At 43.5% G+C, this 19,182-nt stretch overlaps 1 protein-coding gene across 2 annotated transcripts in view; it reads left to right on the forward strand.

The window, feature by feature from the left end:
- Nucleotides 1–19,182, forward strand: part of LOC144178677 (uncharacterized) — a 183,634-nt gene that overhangs the window by 129,319 nt on the left and 35,133 nt on the right. Inside the window, exon 1 of one of the 2 annotated variants that reach the window (XM_077706684.1) lies at nucleotides 5,925–6,022. The exons of the other annotated variant lie outside the window; for it this stretch is intronic. The gene's annotated coding sequence lies outside the window, so the exon portion shown is untranslated. Of the gene's footprint in view, nucleotides 1–5,924; nucleotides 6,023–19,182 lie in introns of those variants that run through there. 2 annotated transcript variants of the gene reach the window in all.

The raw sequence follows: 19,182 nt of genomic DNA on the forward strand, positions 1-19,182 counted from the left end.
CGTACGAAACAGCCCCTCTTCGACCTCACATGTCTGGACATGTGAGGTATAACTTCCGCACCAGGCCCATGAGCACCGAGACGGCGCTTCCACCGGCGGGGTTATGTCACGGGGCGCCTTGGATCCTGTGAAGGGAACGTAGACACCGAAATATTTGCCCCACCATGGAACAGCAATAAAGAGATAGAGGCTGGCTGTGGTGGCAGGTTGCGTGAGGAGAAGGAAGAAGAGGAACTCTCTCTCTCGCCGCACCCACTCGAGACGGTGGGCTTCTGGGTTCCCCACCGCGTGACATTTGTAAATATCTCTAATACAACATTTTCCACGTAACAGTATTATAACCACAAGCGGCACCAGTTTTCTGTTCTTGGACAGCGGAGAGAGAGAGAGAGAGAGAGAGAGAGAGAGAGAGAGAGAGAGAGAGAGAGAGAGAGAGAGAGAGAGAGAGAGAGAGAGAGAGAGAGAGAGAGAGAGAGAGAGAGAGAGAGAGAGAGAGAGAGAGAGAGAGAGAGAGAGAGAGAGAGAGAGAGATAGGTAGGTAGGTAGGTAGGTAGGTAGGTAGGTAGGTAGGTAGGTAGGTAGGTAGGTAGGTAGGTAGGTAGGTAGGTAGGTAGGTAGGTAGGTAGGTGGGTGGATGGATGGATGGATGGATGGATGGATGGATGGATGGATGGATGGATGGATGGATGGATGGATGGATGGATGGATGGACGGACGGATGGACGGACGGACGGACGGACGGACGGACGGACGGACGGACGGACGGACGGACGGACGGACGGATAGATAGATCTTTATTTGTCGTGCAGAGGCCGATGTTATGGGTTTTGCCTCGTTAAAGCATACCTGGTTCGGGATTCCTTCGTTTCGACTGGCTGTCCTCCCTCGGGTCGCCAGGTTGAACTGGGTATTCTGATCTGGGCTGGCCCGGGAATCCCTCTACTTCTCGAAGGAGGGGTTGGGGAGGTGGGGGGGAGGGGCAAATTACTATAAGGTAGTGCTGAGGTAGAGGACTGAGGACAGTAAGCACAAATAGAAGGTTGTTGGGTGGGGAAGATGAGGTGGAGGCGGGTGAGATGGGGGTAAGTATTCATCTAGAGTTACCTTCAAGTTGTAGCTTCCTCTCGGGAGGGGGCGCCAGTGTGGCGGTGGGAGAGAGAGGGAGAACGAAAAAACATTCCTTGAGCTGCAAAGGTAAGAGTGGATCCTTAGTTCAGGAAGCCATGTGTTGACCGCCCCGTCGTAGGCTGCAGCGAAAAAAATAAAATGAAAGGACATAAATGCCACCCCGGCGTTTTTATCCTAGCAACTAATTTTTACTGGAACGGGTGGTTTTTAGATCGCACATAACATTTCGGTGTGCCAGGTTCTTGAAAATCACGCGTAGTTAGTTTCATATCCAGACCGGATATTCTCTCACGTTTATCCTCGAAGCAATATTAGTAATATGAAGAATCGGTTATTTTGATGGAAAGAATACAAACAGGTGGCGTATTTCTATTTATGTAACTGTTTTCGCAGGTAAAAATTTGGGTTTAGCCGGGCAATGCACTTTCGGTATCTGTACAGGCTTAGATACAAGTTGTATGTGGGTAATATCGGTATACTGTTCATGCGTTGGTAAAAAATGTAAGAGCCGTACAGTTAACAAGCAAACTTAGTCACTTCAGTTTACGCCGTTGCTTATATTTGGGCTTCACCAGTGCTTTGCTTTCATTTACTAACACCCATGCTAGTCTACCACACCGAAGCCAAGGCCATCCTTGCAATGTCATAAAATAAGGCTAATGCTAATATCGCGTTTGCTAGTCGTTTGTCGCTTATGTGACTTTTAAAATAGAATTCCCAGACGAGAACTTCTTGACGACGCCCCACATGGCGGTACGTCAACCAGACTCTGTGAGTTATGCACATTGAGCTGATCGGCTGTGCATTTTTCTGCGAAATTTGATTCGCATTTTAGTGTTTTGCTCTGTTCTGCATTTTTAGCCATCGTCCCATTTTTTTCGGGTTTTGGGTGGTTTTGCGTTCTGCCTCTACACCTTGGCCTTGAGGCGCGACATGAGGGGGGGGGGGGGGAGGTTACGGATTATTTTTACCTCCCAGGAATCTTTAACGTGCAAAGCACTGTCTATACAAGAACGTTCGTGTTTTTTACCTCCGTCATAAAAACAGCCGCCAAGACCTCCGCGTCCTTGGACTCAGCAGCACAACGCCTTATCCACTTAACTAAGGCGTTGTGAACAGCCACATCGACCCAATCCTGCAATATTGCTACGTTGAAGCCTCTGCGACCTGCGGATAAATACGTTAGCAAGGGAACAAAGGGTTTACGTGGATCCAACGGCTCCCCGAGTTTCGGCAGAGAGAGTACCAAACATATTCAGAGCACTTCCACCCTGTGAAAAGACAAGTCCAGCAAAAAAAGCTAGTGCTCTGGATGAATTTTCTATTTTGTGGGTTTAGCTCTATTGGGAATTTTCAGAGTTGAAATCTAAGGACAGCGGCCCTACGTCATAGACTAAGGACACGCACGATTGGTGGATAGAGACAATGACATTTTATTATAGCGCCGCTGCGGCAGTCACAGGCTCTAGTGCGCCGCACAGGTGGTCGGGCCCGGAATTGACGTCGCGCGGCGAGCAGCATTCCCAACTCGGGAAAGAGACGGCGGCAGTGCAGAGGGGTGCAAAGTGTGTCTGTAGCGTGTCTGTAGCCATACTACCTGCGTCTGTAACCTTGGCCATGCTTCACTGCGCAACAACAATGTGTGAAAGCCTCTTAAGGGGACAGGGACTTACCATGTATTTCTCCCTAGACTTCCCATTCATTTTTGGCCATTTTGAGGTACATTTTTCTCGGCATCTACTAGAGGGATCTTCATAATGCATGCATCATTTTCTTTCAAATCTTAGGCTCTTTTACTGTATCAGAAATATTGAAATCAAACTAAACTTTAAAATTTTAATTATTTTTTTCCTCCAGTACCTAAATTTGGGCTTAATATACATACTGAAAATTTTGTAACAACAAAAAAAAACGTTACGTACATATTTTCAATTCTGGCACAGTAGATGTGACAACTTATGTAGATGACAGAAAAAAAACCAACCGATTATCCTGGAAGATATAGGAAATAATGGTACCTATGCAATAAAAACTTTGTTTCAAGATAATATAGTTGAAAATAAGAAAAAGGGTAAAAAACGATACTTTTTTTGGCACAAACACCACTAGAGTCATTTATTTAGCAAGCACCAGCTTCGTAATCACCGTTGAGGCCATTTTTTTCCTTTTTGGCCTGTCGTCTATCCTGCCTTGCCTATTTTGTGAGCTGTCGTGCAGCTCAGTTCGCAAAGTATCTTTGCTTGTGGTCAGCGTCATTTAGCCACTTTATGGTCGTGTTGCACTCCGGGTCCGAATTATTTCGAAATGCTGGCTCGTGCGATGACATCATCATTGAATGAAATAACAGCATCCAATGTTGCCATCTTGAGAGTGTGAAGTCCAGCAAAGACATTTTTTGCGTGCCGCGGCTCTGAAGCACAACTCCGGAAAAAACGTGCACAGAGTCTTTGGATCGCCTTGGCTGAAAAATACCGTATGCAATGGTTTCCACACACTTTTTAGTACATCTGCTTCCAGACTTGCATTTTCATCTGGACCTGGGAGTTTCTTGATAGAAAAAATGACAATAAACATGGAGCACATCCTAAAATGAGACGTGGTCGCTTACTACTCGATGACAGAAAAACTGGATGACAGAAAAACTGATGTTGAGCCAGAAATGCACCCTTCTATGATCAGTGTGATTATGGAAAATGTGCATGGGCAGGTGAACTTCTCTAATTGCGAAAAAGAACAGTCTCCTCTTTTTCTTTTTAATTTTGCCTTACTCTGTGCCCTTAAAAAAAAAGAGGTTTACAATTTTTTTTTTTCAGTTGGCTTCACCTTTAAACATGAGTGCATTGCTTAGCAAACGTTTTTTTTTAGAAGTATAAGCCATTTTAAAATATGGAGGTTCTACGACCTTCCTCTATTCGTTTTAGTTTTTTTTCGCATACGTTGAAAAGCATTGGTACACGCTTGGTTTGTCGGTGTACACGATCTGCTGGATCTTAGTCATTGTCTCATTGTCTACCGCACAAGCTGTCGACGATAATCAACTTCAAGCTTACAGGTACTCACGGACGATTCTATCAGGCTCATTTTTTAACAAGCCGAACTGTGATAACAGCCACGGGGTGATCCAAGAGTGGTGAAACCTAGCGTCCACACGAGGCGATAGCTTAAGTCTTTTCTTCGGATAAAATGTTGGGCGCACGCAACAAAAATCCCCGAAACAGAGCGGATCGATAGTCGCCGAATTTGCATGTCTCGTCTTAGACGTAGCCGTTAAAATGAGCTAGTCGCACGGTTTCCGGCTGGATAGGCACCGACGCACGCGTTACATAAGCAGCAAAGCCGCCCCTAACAAGCGCTACAGGACGCCGTATACCACGCGTCCGTCCACACATACGAGAACCAGTACTTGCGCCGTTTATATTCAAATTCTCCGCGCGCGAACGTCAGCAGCGCCCGGGAAAACTTTGTAATTGGAAAGTGCCTCATGTGTTCGAACGCATGATGCGCCTCAGCGATCTGCGTGGGTTGTGACGTCGCGTTACGAAAGAGAATACGCTCCTCGAATCAACGGGTGCCCCGACTGTTTTTTTATTCTTTTTTTCTTCGCACGCGGCCACTTCAAGCGTCTCAGACATCTTTTAGCTCTGAAAATCAGACTTGTTCATCAACACCACTGCAGCGCTTTGTGACAGCGAGATGAAAGAATATACTGCCACGCAGGTAACAATTGATTGATTGATTGATTGATTGATTGATTGATTGATTGATTGATTGATTGATTGATTGATTGATTGATTGATTGATTGATTGATTGATTGATTGATTGATTGATTGATTGATTGATTGTAGGGTTTAACGCGCCGACGCGACGCAGGCGATGAGGCGCGCCGTAGTGGAGGGCTCCGGATTAATTTTGACCACCTGGGGATCTTTAACGTGCGCCGAAATCTCGTACGCACGGGCGTTTTTGCTTTTCGCCTCCATCAGAACGCAGGTAACAAGCAGAACAATCAACCGGAAGAAGAGTAATTATCCTTTCAAACTTTTTGGTGGGAGCATATAATGCGGTGACAAGCGATACGTGTGTCCACCCATGGGTGAATAGTAACGTACAACTTTTAGGGCAGGTGTAAAAATTACGTTGCTAGTTCAGCTGGATAAAATCATCACTGTTCCTCAAGTGTGAGAAAGGATGATGATGTTACCGCCTCTAAAGAAGTCAAGGACAGTGCCATTCTACTCCATGACAGTTTCCTCATCAGCATCTTTCGTTTACCACGAGCGGCATTATGGTCACATAGGGGTTGCTCCACTCCTAACGCGCCCTACTCGATGACACTTCGATGATACCAGCTGTTTCTTGTACGGTCTCTGCTCGGGAGGCAAAATCAAAGCACCACTTTCGGGGACCCGGGCTCTATATCGCCGGAGACACCCATACCTTCAGCTGAGGATATTGGGCACCCGGCCGCGTATTCACAAACGATATCCCGTAGGGGACCGCGTCTGCTTGGGACCCGTTTGGGAGCTGAAACCTGCCTAGAGCAGGTGAAATCATCCTAAAGGAAATATTTTTACTGCGAGGCAGTATATGTCTAGCCCTCCCAGTTTTCATTCCGGTGAAGCCAATTTACTCGGCGCCGCTTTGGGGCTCCTCCTCTCCACCGCGGACCGCTCTATCACAACTATTCCCTTCGCCGCCACCGATGCTTATTTCACAAGTTGCGCTATCTGCTGACAATAGCGGTAGCGCCGTTATCAGATGACTGCGGAGAACACCCAGAAGCGCGAATGGGCGTAAAAGTGAGCGAAATCTGCCGCTGCCGTGGACGCCTCAAATTCCATCTCGCCGAGCAGGTGTGAATTGAAGAGCCACTTTCATGGTTGGAACGCCGGAGTGAGCCCATAATTCTCCTTGAACTTAAAATGCTTTCTGAGCGACGTTTTAGCAGGTGCATTTCACGCCTAAGTATGCGCCCCTGACCGGTTGCCAGTTTATGCGTGCACGGGTTGCGGGGGCATGGGGGAAGAAGTGGGGCGTCTACGCACACCTGGGCTGTATGCCGCTACTGATAATGCCCGTTGTGCTGGTTCGAGATTTAAACGTGGAAGTCGCCAGGCTCAATGCCTCCTGTCAGCTGTCGTACGTAATCGAGCGGTTTCGGTCTGGGTTGGTGTGTTACACAGACAGCAAGATGCCTACGACGGAAGAGGAAATAGACTGTCGCATGATGCACACGCACACACACAGCTTCAGTCGCTGCCTTGGCTTAGCTGCAAGCTTCGTTCGGACAGTCAGCGATGTTACTACGATACAGAGCTTAGAATAAAGCTCTAGACCTTCCAGCTTTAACTCGCTATGGGACGGACGCACATCGTTCGCTTGGAACAAGAGCGGGAATCGACGAAGCGCCGGCCCGAACAGAAGCGCGAATAGGCGCGAAGACAATAGAAAGCCGCTACCGCCGCCGTTGCGTCCTCTAGTTCCAGCTCATCGAATAGCTGCGAATCCCTCTCGGATAAAAGGCAACTAGCCCGCTAGGAACGCCGACAAGGGGCAGTAGTACTTGTTCAGCCTAAAGGGCTTTGAGAGCGACATTTTCGACTTTCACTTCTAAGCCCGCGCACATAACCGGTTGCCGGCATGCACGGGTTGGGTTGGGGGGGGGGGGGGGGGGGGGGGGCACGTGACAGCAGCGACAAATGCATTCGCCTTTCAACGCATCGCTCTTCTTTGTGCAGTTACCCGCTGCGGTGGCTCAGTGGCTAAGGCGTTGCGCTGTTGAGCACGAGGTCGCGGGTTCGATTCTCCGCTGCGGTGACCGCTTTCTGATGGAGGCGAAAAGCAAAAACGCCGTGTGTACGAGATTTCGGCGCACGTTAAAGATCCCGAGGGAGTCAAAATTAATCCCCAGCCCTCCACTACGGCGCGCCTCATCGCCTGCGTTGCGTCTGCGCGTTAAATCCTACAATCAATCCAACTCCTTGTGCAGTTTTTCCTGTTCGGCACATGGAATCCTACCTTGGGTGACGGAGCTGCGCTTCCAGCGTCTGCTGCTCCGTTCGTCGTTTAACCAAGTCCGCGCAGGATCGCCTCTACTTTCAACCTTACCCGGTGACAGTTGACAGTAAAATTCTCGGAAAGAACTTCACGCGTTCGGCATGATGACCTCCCACCATGCAGGCGCGCTTGTACGGAAACGCTTATGAATGCAATAACTTTTAGTGTATACATACAGCTGACGCCATAACAATTCGCCTTCTTCATCTCCCGCAAGCGCATTCGCTCCCATTCGCAACGTTTTTCGCATAAAAAATTTCCCATTTCGGGAAAGAGGTGGTGTTTTAAACTTAAGCCTATAGTTTTATTATTATTATTATTGGCGCCTTAGACGTCGACGAACGTTCCGTATACCGCGCATAGGATCAATTCCGCGGTCTCCTGTTTCCCTAATTATGCTTTTTAGCTCATAGCTCCTTTTTCTCACCTATTTGGCCCCAACGCGTCATGCTTTGCCACTTGTCTGCTCCCCCATCGATAGAGCCGCTTGGCAAGCCGAGCGGGGCGACCATAATTGCGCGGACCGCGCCAGGTGTTGTTTTCCCGCTCCACCGGGTAAACAACAGAGGGGGTTAGCCGCGAATTGAATGAGACACGACAGCGAGCCTTACAGCAGGCTAGATGGATGGGCCGTTGGGAGAGTTTATGCAGGACGCCCGCCCAGACGACGAGCGGGTATCTCTTGTACGCGCCGGGTTTCTGCAACGTCGCTAACGTTTGCCTGTGCTGCCGGGAGCCGTAGCGTTTATGTCGAACTGCTTTGCATTGGTTGTTGTTTCGCTGAATTATGCCGGCGCCCGTCTTCCGTAATTGTAGGCGGTCCGAGCGATTGACTTGATAGAGACTAAAACAAACCTTTTGGAACATGTTCGCGCTTTTCTGCTTTTTGTAACAATTATTAAGGTCGGAAAGTAATGTGAAGAAACTGAGAAAAGTAATACAGATAACCAGAACAATCTTACAACCATCCGACTTCTTTCAACCTCTCGTGTACAAAAACATGAGTTTTTAAAATGTTTTTTCACTCTGTTGGAAGGATACAGAGAAGAGTAAGAGAAAGCCAAAAATGAAATTAAAACCAACGCCTTACATGGTTAAAGCGCAGCTTTCTCTCATGCAACGTTAGTCAAGGTCAAAGGTAAAAAATCCAAACTGCTTCGACAGTGTCGGAATGCTGAAATCAAAATGGCGTAATTGGGGCGTTTTATTCTTGAGCAGCTTGATGCGCCTTCGCTTATCATCATCATCATGATCATCGTTTTGTAAAGTCCCTTGTGTAAAGTTTGCCTTCCTGCATTGCGTTTTACTCAGACGAACGACGCCAGCAGGGGGGCATGTAAAGCTTCGCTTTAATACTTCCCGCCTTGATGCACACGCGAACTCGTCACGCCAAAAGTCACCACCGCGTCTCTGCAACACGACACAGTAACTCACCGAGCACTGACCAAATTATCGTTCTGCTAAGCCCGAGGCGGCAAGTTTGACTTCTGACCGCACTGACAGTATCTATGACAGAGGAAGACAACAAGAACGCCGATGCGCAGGACGTTCACTGGACGTTAGAAATGACCACGAAATGTTGCCCAGCGCATTACGGCTTCTGTGGAAGCTGTCAAGCAACATCCAGTCATTAACTGTCTGTGCAATGCAAATGTGAACGCCTTCCAGTTCCGTCTACGGCCACAGGAACGTTTACTGGTCACCTCTCCTTCGCAGGACTGACTTCACGTCAGCGGTTAAAGATTTCCGTAATCATCCTTTCCTCTCCCATAACGAACACAATTTGAGACAGTGACCTTGCAGCGTCCTTTATGTGACCTTGATATGACCGCTTGCACAACTCTGTGGGGTTACAGACAAGTCCTTGTCTGTAACGTACACGCGGAAGAGACGTGTAGGTTTCACCAACATTTCCATCAGTGGACGCTTCGGCCTTTAGCAGCGCATTCTTCAAGGTAATTGCTGAAACATAATACGCACACCTTTAAGGGTATTCGCTAGGCGGCGCTCGCCAAAACACAGCGAATGTCTCGGTGGCGTTATTTTTTGTAGTACAATTCAACTGCCCTTCCGTTATGGCTGGACCGTCCAAGGCACACAGATGGCGTGCGCATTACAACTTGGTCTTCGAGCTGCTGAAGGGCCGTTCGTGCTTTGAAAACAAGGCTTTCAGTCACAATGACAGAGAGAGAAAAACGACTCGGAAGGAGAAGCGTAGTATAATTAGAGAACACGCTCTCCAATTAAACCATAATCGTCTCCAAGTAACTGCATAATAAAGGAGCGCTTCGGTGTACTCGTAATTTTTGTTCTAAATGGGCCCTTCATCGAGGTTGTTCGAACCTCTCTCACGTAAGCCTTTGCATGACTTTAGTTTCTCCTCTCATTGCCACCTCCCCCCAAATAAAAAAAGGAAGACCAACACGGCTCCTGGGAGCGAGATGTTGCCAGAGCTTGTGCATCTATTGCGCGTTCAGATAGAGCTGCTACCTGCCAGACGTTTCAGATTTACTAGTGTGGATTTCGGGTTCAGAGAGGGCTGCTATTTTGCTGTCGGAAGCTTGATTGCCTGCCTACCGCACCCGATACACTAACGAGATACACGAGCTGCGGAGACAATTCTGCTGCAGCGCAACATCAAACGTCGGATGTATGGCTGTACGAGGATGTCATGTTATCTGGCGTAAACGATGTGAAAAGCTTCGTCTTTGTGGGAAGGATTGAAAACGTCTCTTCATTTCAATCCACGAAAGTCGTTTGCGAGATGCTCGTAGAGAAACTAAATGCCAGCACGCCATTATCGTACAGGCTGCGCTTAGCTTTCCAAAAGACGCTGAATACGCATTAAGTCTGCTTCCAAATTGAAACGTTATATTCAGAGATCACTGAGAGGGAGTAGTGGTAATCAGGTGCTCCGCATAATAACCTCGTTGACCTTCATAAATTCACGACGGCGTTGCTGAGGGGGCTGTTGTCAACGGTACATGTTTTTGTACGGTTCATTGACGCGATGTGTCACGTAATAAATGATTCACAAAAAAAGGGTACTTTTTTTGTTTCCGTTAAACGAGAAAACAGGATTTACAAAAAATTAGAGAACCGCTAGTTCATAAAAAAAGAATAATTTCTTTGTATGTTCAGTGTACCATTTACCTGCTTGACTAATTGAGTATACGGGTAGGAACACTGAGTGTCTGCCTGTCCAAAACTGGCTTGTAATCTACTTTGAAAATGACGCCATCATTTTGAGAGTATAAAATAGAGTAAAATATAATAGAACAAAAAATTGTTCGTGCGCAATAAGCATTTTCCAATCCCCCCAAAACTATCTACATTCTTGTATACATTATATACAAAAAAATATACATTCTTGACAGTCGCACACGCCTGTAAAGACCTTGAGAGTTATGGCCTGAAATGACGTCGCATGGTTTAAAATGAGCCTCAGCTTTGCGATAAGGGTTAAAACTACCCGCCTGCTCTATGTCAGAGGCAATTTTTCCCGTTCTTCAGGCAAAGCTGGAAATTATTATCAGGCAAGGATGGAAACGTCTAGCTCAGTGATGGAAATTATTAAATCAGCTATGACAAAATTATGGCCATGGATGGACAAGGTCTCGTTCTTAGGTACACAATGGCATCCCTTTGTGTATTTCTGCTCCAATCAAACCTAGAAAGTCTAACGGTGTGCGACACCCTAGCGACACCCTAGCGACACCCTAGCGACACCCTAGCTTTCTCACAATGGATAGTTATCTCGCGTGTGTGAGATATCTGACTCATTAGCGTTTGAGGCAGTAGTACAACAGTATGTTAAAACATTCCAGATTCTCTGCACATGAGTTTCGGGAGTAAAAAATTCATTCACGCAGCCGAACATTTTCACGCGAATGGGCATCTATGCATCTGCAACAGGTACTGCAGCATCAAATTATCGTCATCACAGGCACAGATCTATAACAACAAAACTTAAAAGACGGCTTTCACGCATGATCTTCCGTGTACGTCACACTGCAAACACACCCCCAAACGCTTCCGGAAAGTCCACAACGTCGCATTCACGGGATTGATGCCGTGAGTTTATGGTACGACCCCATGTCCCACAAGTAAAGCCTCTCCATGCCCCTGACCGACACTCCAGAACGGGTCAACAGTCCATCTGGCATTCCATCATATCTAGCGTCTGAATCGGCGCCCTCAACTACATTGTCGCAAGGTTCCATATTGACATCATGAACGATGTTCAGATTGGCCTTCCGCGCTAGCCGACCTGTGACGAGGGCATCTTCTAGATCGCACGTCAGCGGTTCGTCAGCGAACGCCGGTTGCAGACGAGCCAGGGCGCGAGGCTTGACAAAGATGGCGCAACCTTCGAGCTGCGGGCCGGTGTACTCCGGGCGGCGGCTGAAAGTGACGCGACCGAAGAAGTCACCGGTCGACCGGGAGAACGAGTCAATGGCCGATATGACGGCCTTGACGCGCACGAAGGTGTCGTCGCGAATCACGACTGCCAGCGAGGCGTCGAGGTAATAGTAGGGCACCCACTCGATCGCCAGAACGAGCGTGCAGGTTGGCTGCCACCACCTCGACGGCGTCAACTCGACCACCATGTCCCTGTACAATTGGAATTCTGCCTGCGATTTAAAGAAAAAAAAAAAGGGGGGGGGGGGGTCGCTGCTTAATAAATCGCGTGCCGTAAAAGCCGTGTTCGGAGTTGGTGACCTACGACAGGCACCCCATATACGTTGCAATGTGTTTGCTCAACACCGTTAAGCAAAACAGAAGACGACCTATAAAAGTACACCGAAATGAAAACTGAAAATTTTGTTTATACTCTGCACGTCCTGATATTGGGTGCGCCTGTTAGAGCCATGTTATAAAGGCAGTATTTTTAATGGAGTGAACTGTGGGCTTCAGTACTCATTTCACAAGCCAAGTTTGCAAAACTAGTAATTAATCCTCAGAAGTCTATGCCCATACAGTTATGTCTCATCAGTTATCTCGGAAGCTTCGTAAACCCATATCTGAGACATGTCAGTAAGCACAGAGAAAGACTTTTACCTTCAGTGCTAAGTGCGCAATAGTACTTTGCGGAGCAATCACTAGCTTTTGAGTAATGAGTCAAGACTCATGAAAGCATAGCGATGTTCCGAAATTATGAATCGACTATTGGTTGCAATTTTAGAGCACGGTAACAAAGCGCACAAATTATAATATATAAGTTAATGTGCAATTTTTAGTTCAGCGCTTACGGATTTTATTTCCATTGTTCACGGAGCAATACTTCGATTGACAAATCCCTTGCCAATTGGCATACGTACAGCGATAACGCCAGCAAGAGCTATCTTTCGGAATCGCTAATCCCAAATAAAGATGCTCGGGGCGGCCGCTTTCCTGATGGAGGCGAAAAGCAAAAACGCTGGTGTGTTCGGGATTTCGGCGCACGTTAAATATCCCCAGGTGGACCCAACCCTCCCACCACCTGGCTAGAGGTGGCCGGGAGCTCCTCAGCCGAGCTACAGCTCCTGACCACCACTAGGGCTCAAGATTATCTGGCGCGCCTCCCTCACCTCAGGGACACTCGCTGAGACTGAGCGTGGTCAGAAGTAGTGTTCTCTCTCTCTCTCTCTCTCTCTCTCTCTCTCTCTCTCTCTCTCTCTCTCTCTCTCTCTCTCTCTATCTATCTATCTATCTATCTATCTATCTATCTATCTATCTATCTATCTATCTATCTATCTATCTATCTATCTATCTATCTATCTATCTATCTATCTATCTATCTATCTATCTATCTATCTATCTATCTATCTATCTATCTATCTATCTATCTATCTATCTATCTATCTATCTATCTATCTATCTATCTATCTATCTATCTATCTATCTATCTATCTATCTATCTATCTATCTATCTATCTATCTATCTATCTATCTATCTATCTATCTATCTATCTATCTATCTATCTATCTATCTATCTATCTATCTATCTATCTATCTATCTATCTATCTATCTATCTATCTATCTATCTATCTATCTATCTATCTATCTATCTATCTATCTATCTATCTATCTATCTATCTATCTATCTATCTATCTATCTATCTATCTATCTATCTATCTATCTATCTATCTATCTATCTATCTATCTATCTATCTATCTATCTATCTATCTATCTATCTATCTATCTATCTATCTATCTATCTATCTATCTATCTATCTATCTATCTATCTATCTATCTATCTATCTATCTATCTATCTATCTATCTATCTATCTATCTATCTATCTATCTATCTATCTATCTATCTATCTATCTATCTATCTATCTATCTATCTATCTATCTATCTATCTATCTATCTATCTATCTATCTATCTATCTATCTATCTATCTATCTATCTATCTATCTATCTATCTATCTATCTATCTATCTATCTATCTATCTATCTATCTATCTATCTATCTATCTATCTATCTATCTATCTATCTATCTATCTATCTATCTATCTATCTATCTATCTATCTATCTATCTATCTATCTATCTATCTATCTATCTATCTATCTATCTATCTATCTATCTATCTATCTATCTATCTATCTATCTATCTATCTATCTATCTATCTATCTATCTATCTATCTATCTATCTATCTATCTATCTATCTATCTATCTATCTATCTATCTATCTATCTATCTATCTATCTATCTATCTATCTATCTATCTATCTATCTATCTATCTATCTATCTATCTATCTATCTATCTATCTATCTATCTATCTATCTATCTATCTATCTATCTATCTATCTATCTATCTATCTATCTATCTATCTATCTATCTATCTATCTATCTATCTATCTATCTATCTATCTATCTATCTATCTATCTATCTATCTATCTATCTATCTATCTATCTATCTATCTATCTATCTATCTATCTATCTATCTATCTATCTATCTATCTATCTATCTATCTATCTATCTATCTATCTATCTATCTATCTATCTATCTATCTATCTATCTATCTATCTATCTATCTATCTATCTATCTATCTATCTATCTATCTATCTATCTATCTATCTATCTATCTATCTATCTATCTATCTATCTATCTATCTATCTATCTATCTATCTATCTATCTATCTATCTATCTATCTATCTATCTATCTATCTATCTATCTATCTATCTATCTATCTATCTATCTATCTATCTATCTATCTATCTATCTATCTATCTATCTATCTATCTATCTATCTATCTATCTATCTATCTATCTATCTATCTATCTATCTATCTATCTATCTATCTATCTATCTATCTATCTATCTATCTATCTATCTATCTATCTATCTATCTATCTATCTATCTATCTATCTATCTATCTATCTATCTATCTATCTATCTATCTATCTATCTATCTATCTATCTATCTATCTATCTATCTATCTATCTATCTATCTATCTATCTATCTATCTATCTATCTATCTATCTATCTATCTATCTATCTATCTATCTATCTATCTATCTATCTATCTATCTATCTATCTATCTATCTATCTATCTATCTATCTATCTATCTATCTATCTATCTATCTATCTATCTATCTATCTATCTATCTATCTATCTATCTATCTATCTATCTATCTATCTATCTATCTATCTATCTATCTATCTATCTATCTATCTATCTATCTATCTATCTATCTATCTATCTATCTATCTATCTATCTATCTATCTATCTATCTATCTATCTATCTATCTATCTATCTATCTATCTATCTATCTATCTATCTATCTATCTATCTATCTATCTATCTATCTATCTATCTATCTATCTATCTATCTATCTATCTATCTATCTATCTATCTATCTATCTATCTATCTATCTATCTATCTATCTATCTATCTATCTATCTATCTATCTATCTATCTATCTATCTATCTATCTATCTATCTATCTATCTATCTATCTATCTATCTATCTATCTATCTATCTATCTATCTATCTATCTATCTATCTATCTATCTATCTATCTATCTATCTATCTATCTATCTATCTATCTATCTATCTATCTATCTATCTATCTATCTATCTATCTATCTATCTATCTATCTATCTATCTATCTATCTATCTATCTATCTATCTATCTATCTATCTATCTATCTATCTATCTATCTATCTATCTATCTATCTATCTATCTATCTATCTATCTATCTATCTATCTATCTTTCTCCAGGCGGTCAAAATTAATCCGGAGCCCTTCACTGCGGCGCGCCTCAGCCTGTGAAGCGTCGTTGCGTTAAACCTCATAATCAATCAAATCAAACCTCATAATCAATCAACCTATGCTTTGTATAATACATAAGAAGTGTAGTAATGACTTTGCTCTGCGCTATTTCTCTATTACGATTGTGCTATCATGCTTAAATTTCTGAACAGACGTGTTGTTATGTATACGCTGTAAATCGGGTGGCTGAGGCCTCTGTCAGGTTACGTTCGCCTTTAGTATCAGCCTCCTTTTGGTTTTTGTCAGGAAATAAAAAATCAAATCAGATCAAATAGAAGAACTGCGCATTAATGAAGTTGCAACACAATAAATTGGGCTCAAAAAAGGAGGGATGTTTTCACATATTGGGCCGCACGAAGCTAACGCACGTTTTACCCAGAACGACTGGTAAACGTTTTTAGGACAAACGTTATTACGTGAAAACAGTTGCAAATTTTGTTTCCAAAAAGAACGCTGAAAATGGCTCACCGAGTATTTAAAAACCATCGCACAACATTTCCTCCACAAAGTAGCGGGTAACTCAGCCACGCAAAAGATTCAGTGAGGTCCATGAAGTATTGTGAGAATATACAAATGTAAGTTGGCTCTGAGAAATAAAAATAGCTGCAAAAGCGGGATAAACAGAAGGCCATCAAACACAGAAGGTAAACAAGACAGCAAAATCAATTTTAAACAATGGCGTGAAGGGAAGGTACGGCCGGAAATTCACTTTTTGAAAAGGACAAAGGAGAGCTTTGTTTTGCGCCCGGGGCAAAGTGGGTTTCCTGCTTCGCGCATTTGATTTATTGTTATATTGCGGTGGCGCTCACAAAAAAAATCATCCATTCATTCATGTTTACCTCTTGTGACATTCTCGAGTGCCTGGAAACTTTTTTTGTTACCCGCTCTTTATAACTTGTAAGCTGCAAATATGTATATATTGTGAGACCCGGACCCGTTTATTGAGGAGAAATGGCACGGCCGACCTTGGTGCGAGTCCAGCCAAATTGATGGCGAGGATCGCACGCGTCTGCGAGATGAGATGATAGTGGTGAGCAATGCGTGAATTGAGACGACGCATGTAGCGGGTGTGTTCCTCCTTGCTGGTACAGGTCATGGTAGGATTTCCAAGGGCATGAATTGATATCAGATAGTGCTATCAGATATCAGATATGTTTTTCTCTACTTTCTTTCAAAAACTGTATCTGTCTCAATTAAAATAAAATGAACGTCTTGACTTTCTTGACTGCGTACGCCTATTTTTGTCGTAATTCAACGAGTACCTAATTTCCCATTCTGAATCGCTATATATATATATATATATATATATATATATATATATATATATATATATATATATATATATATATATATATATATATATCAGGGTGTCGAACCGGAACCGAACCGAACCGAAAACCGGAACCGAACCGGTATTTTTTCCGGAACTGAACCCGAACCCGAACCGTTATTTTTTGAGCACGCTGAACCCGAACCGGAACTGAACCGGAAAAAGAAATAACGGTTACCGGTTCATGCCGAAACGGTTCGACCCTCTGTTGTTGATATTGCACAGTCAATGCAATTCAGGCCTTTTTTTCTTTCCGGTACCATCAACTTCGTACTTGCTCGCGCACTTTCCCCTCCAGACAATTGAACACTATCACGCTTTATGTAACAACAGGGGAAATGAATGAGCACCAACGTAGCATTGGTCTGTTGCTGCTGGAGGCGCGAGCGTAGTGCAAGCTGACCAAACGAAATGTCATTCTCGGCAGCTTGCAGGTGATATAAAACGACTTTGCCCTTCCCTAGCTGCGACTTCATTGGAGAAATCAGGCTGCAGGAGTGCTCCACTGCGCAACAGCGAAAGCTCACACCCGATGTGTGCAAACTTTTTGCATTTCATAATTTGTTGAAAAGGTCCGACACCTGCAAATTATTAATACTTGACAAGTGTGACCCCAGGAGCTGCTCAGTGGCTAAGCTGTTTGCTAAGCCGTTTGCCCAACTCGCTACATTGCTTCTACTGCTACTCGTTCCGGAGGGGAGTACTGCTGTGGACGAATTAAAGAGCGTCTACCCAAAAAGTCCCATCTCATGCTCCACGTGTCAAATTTCCCTTTCATTTTGTAACAGCATATAATCTGTTATAAGATTCCGCAATGTAGCACACGGAACGATGGCCGGGGTCGGGCGGTACGATTACATGATAATTGTAATGCACACATCCGGTATTGCTATCGCAAAAGGAATTGCAGTGATCCGAGCAATAATGCAGTGACTGAGTGTTAACTAAACCTTACTTTTGACAAAAGTGTGGCTAACACATTCGATAAGGTGACAGCTAACAAATTATTCAGGGTTACCAAATAATATAATTCATTGGTAGTATTTATGTGCCTGTTGTAGAATTTTTCTGTTTTGTTACAAATATAAAAAATGTGCGCCATTGTTATTAAGCGCTGGTATTTGAACACGCCCGTACGCAGGACTAAATTTAAGGCCTCAAGGTTAGCGTGATGGGCGATTGCATAGCGACAATTGCGATTTCAACAAAAAAGGAAAGGACAGAAAATATATCCCACCATCATATCTCTTGGCGTTGGCTTTATGAATAGTTGCTAGGACAACAGAAAGTCTGAGCGATAAAGAAGGTGGTAAATCGTCGCCACTTCATGTGTTTTTCTAATATCTCCTAATTGTTTAAAGTTTCCTTTGCAATTGCGCCACTGCCCTTGGGGAGCAGCACCATTTTGAATGTCAGTTTGTGTTTTGATTTGACGGTCGTTTTAAACTAGTAAATGTTTTTTTTCTAATTTTAGTGATAATTCAACTAATCGAACCGGTTCGCGAACCGGTTCAAGCTCCCGAACCGGTTCGCGAACCGGTTCGGTACGTGATTTTGTCGAACCGGAACTGAACCGGAACGAAATTATTTCACCCGAACCCGAACCGTAACCGAACCGGTATTTTTTTCGGTTCGACACCCTGATATATATATATATATATATATATATATATATATATATATATCAAATCAAATCGTTTACTTTCCTTTCTTTTACAAAAGGAGGGCACAACCCCACTGTTGCAAGCGGCTTGACGAGGCGGCTGCCCCGGTTTCCGGCAACAGCAGATATCACGACCGTATGCAATATTATTTCATTACACATCTTGTGGATTAACCGAGGGAAAAAAAAGACACACACACACACACACACACACACACACACACACACACACACACACACACACACACACACACACACACACACACACACACACAAAAGAGAAATAAAAGGAAGACATAATAATCAAATCAAATCACAGTCATGGCCATACTTAGCGGAAGCGGGAATGGTAATAACTGGAGTATGTGGGCAACAGAACCACAATACAAAACTTTTTTTCAACAAGTGGAATATATATATATAGCTTTTTTGAAGATTCAAGGAAACAATGCCTTTCGCGAATATATTGGTAAGAGCGCAGAAAGCGATGCCAGGGGATGGGCGTGCTCACAAGCAACCTTGACACGCACGCGCACACGCACGCTATATACGAATTGTGAAATACTGTGATCTTAGCTCGGAATTATGCTGCGAGATTCTGCTTCGTTTCTCTCATCTTTTCGGTGGATGCTGTCATAAAAACCAGGGCTGCTATAGAATTCACTCTGGGCCGCAGTGCGACCGCGAATGCAGTATCACACG

This window comes from Haemaphysalis longicornis, unplaced genomic scaffold, assembly GCF_048455015.1.
Source record: "Haemaphysalis longicornis isolate Haplotype H1 unplaced genomic scaffold, Haemaphysalis longicornis Haplotype H1 scaffold_4, whole genome shotgun sequence".
NCBI lineage: Eukaryota > Metazoa > Arthropoda > Arachnida > Ixodida > Ixodidae > Haemaphysalis > Haemaphysalis longicornis.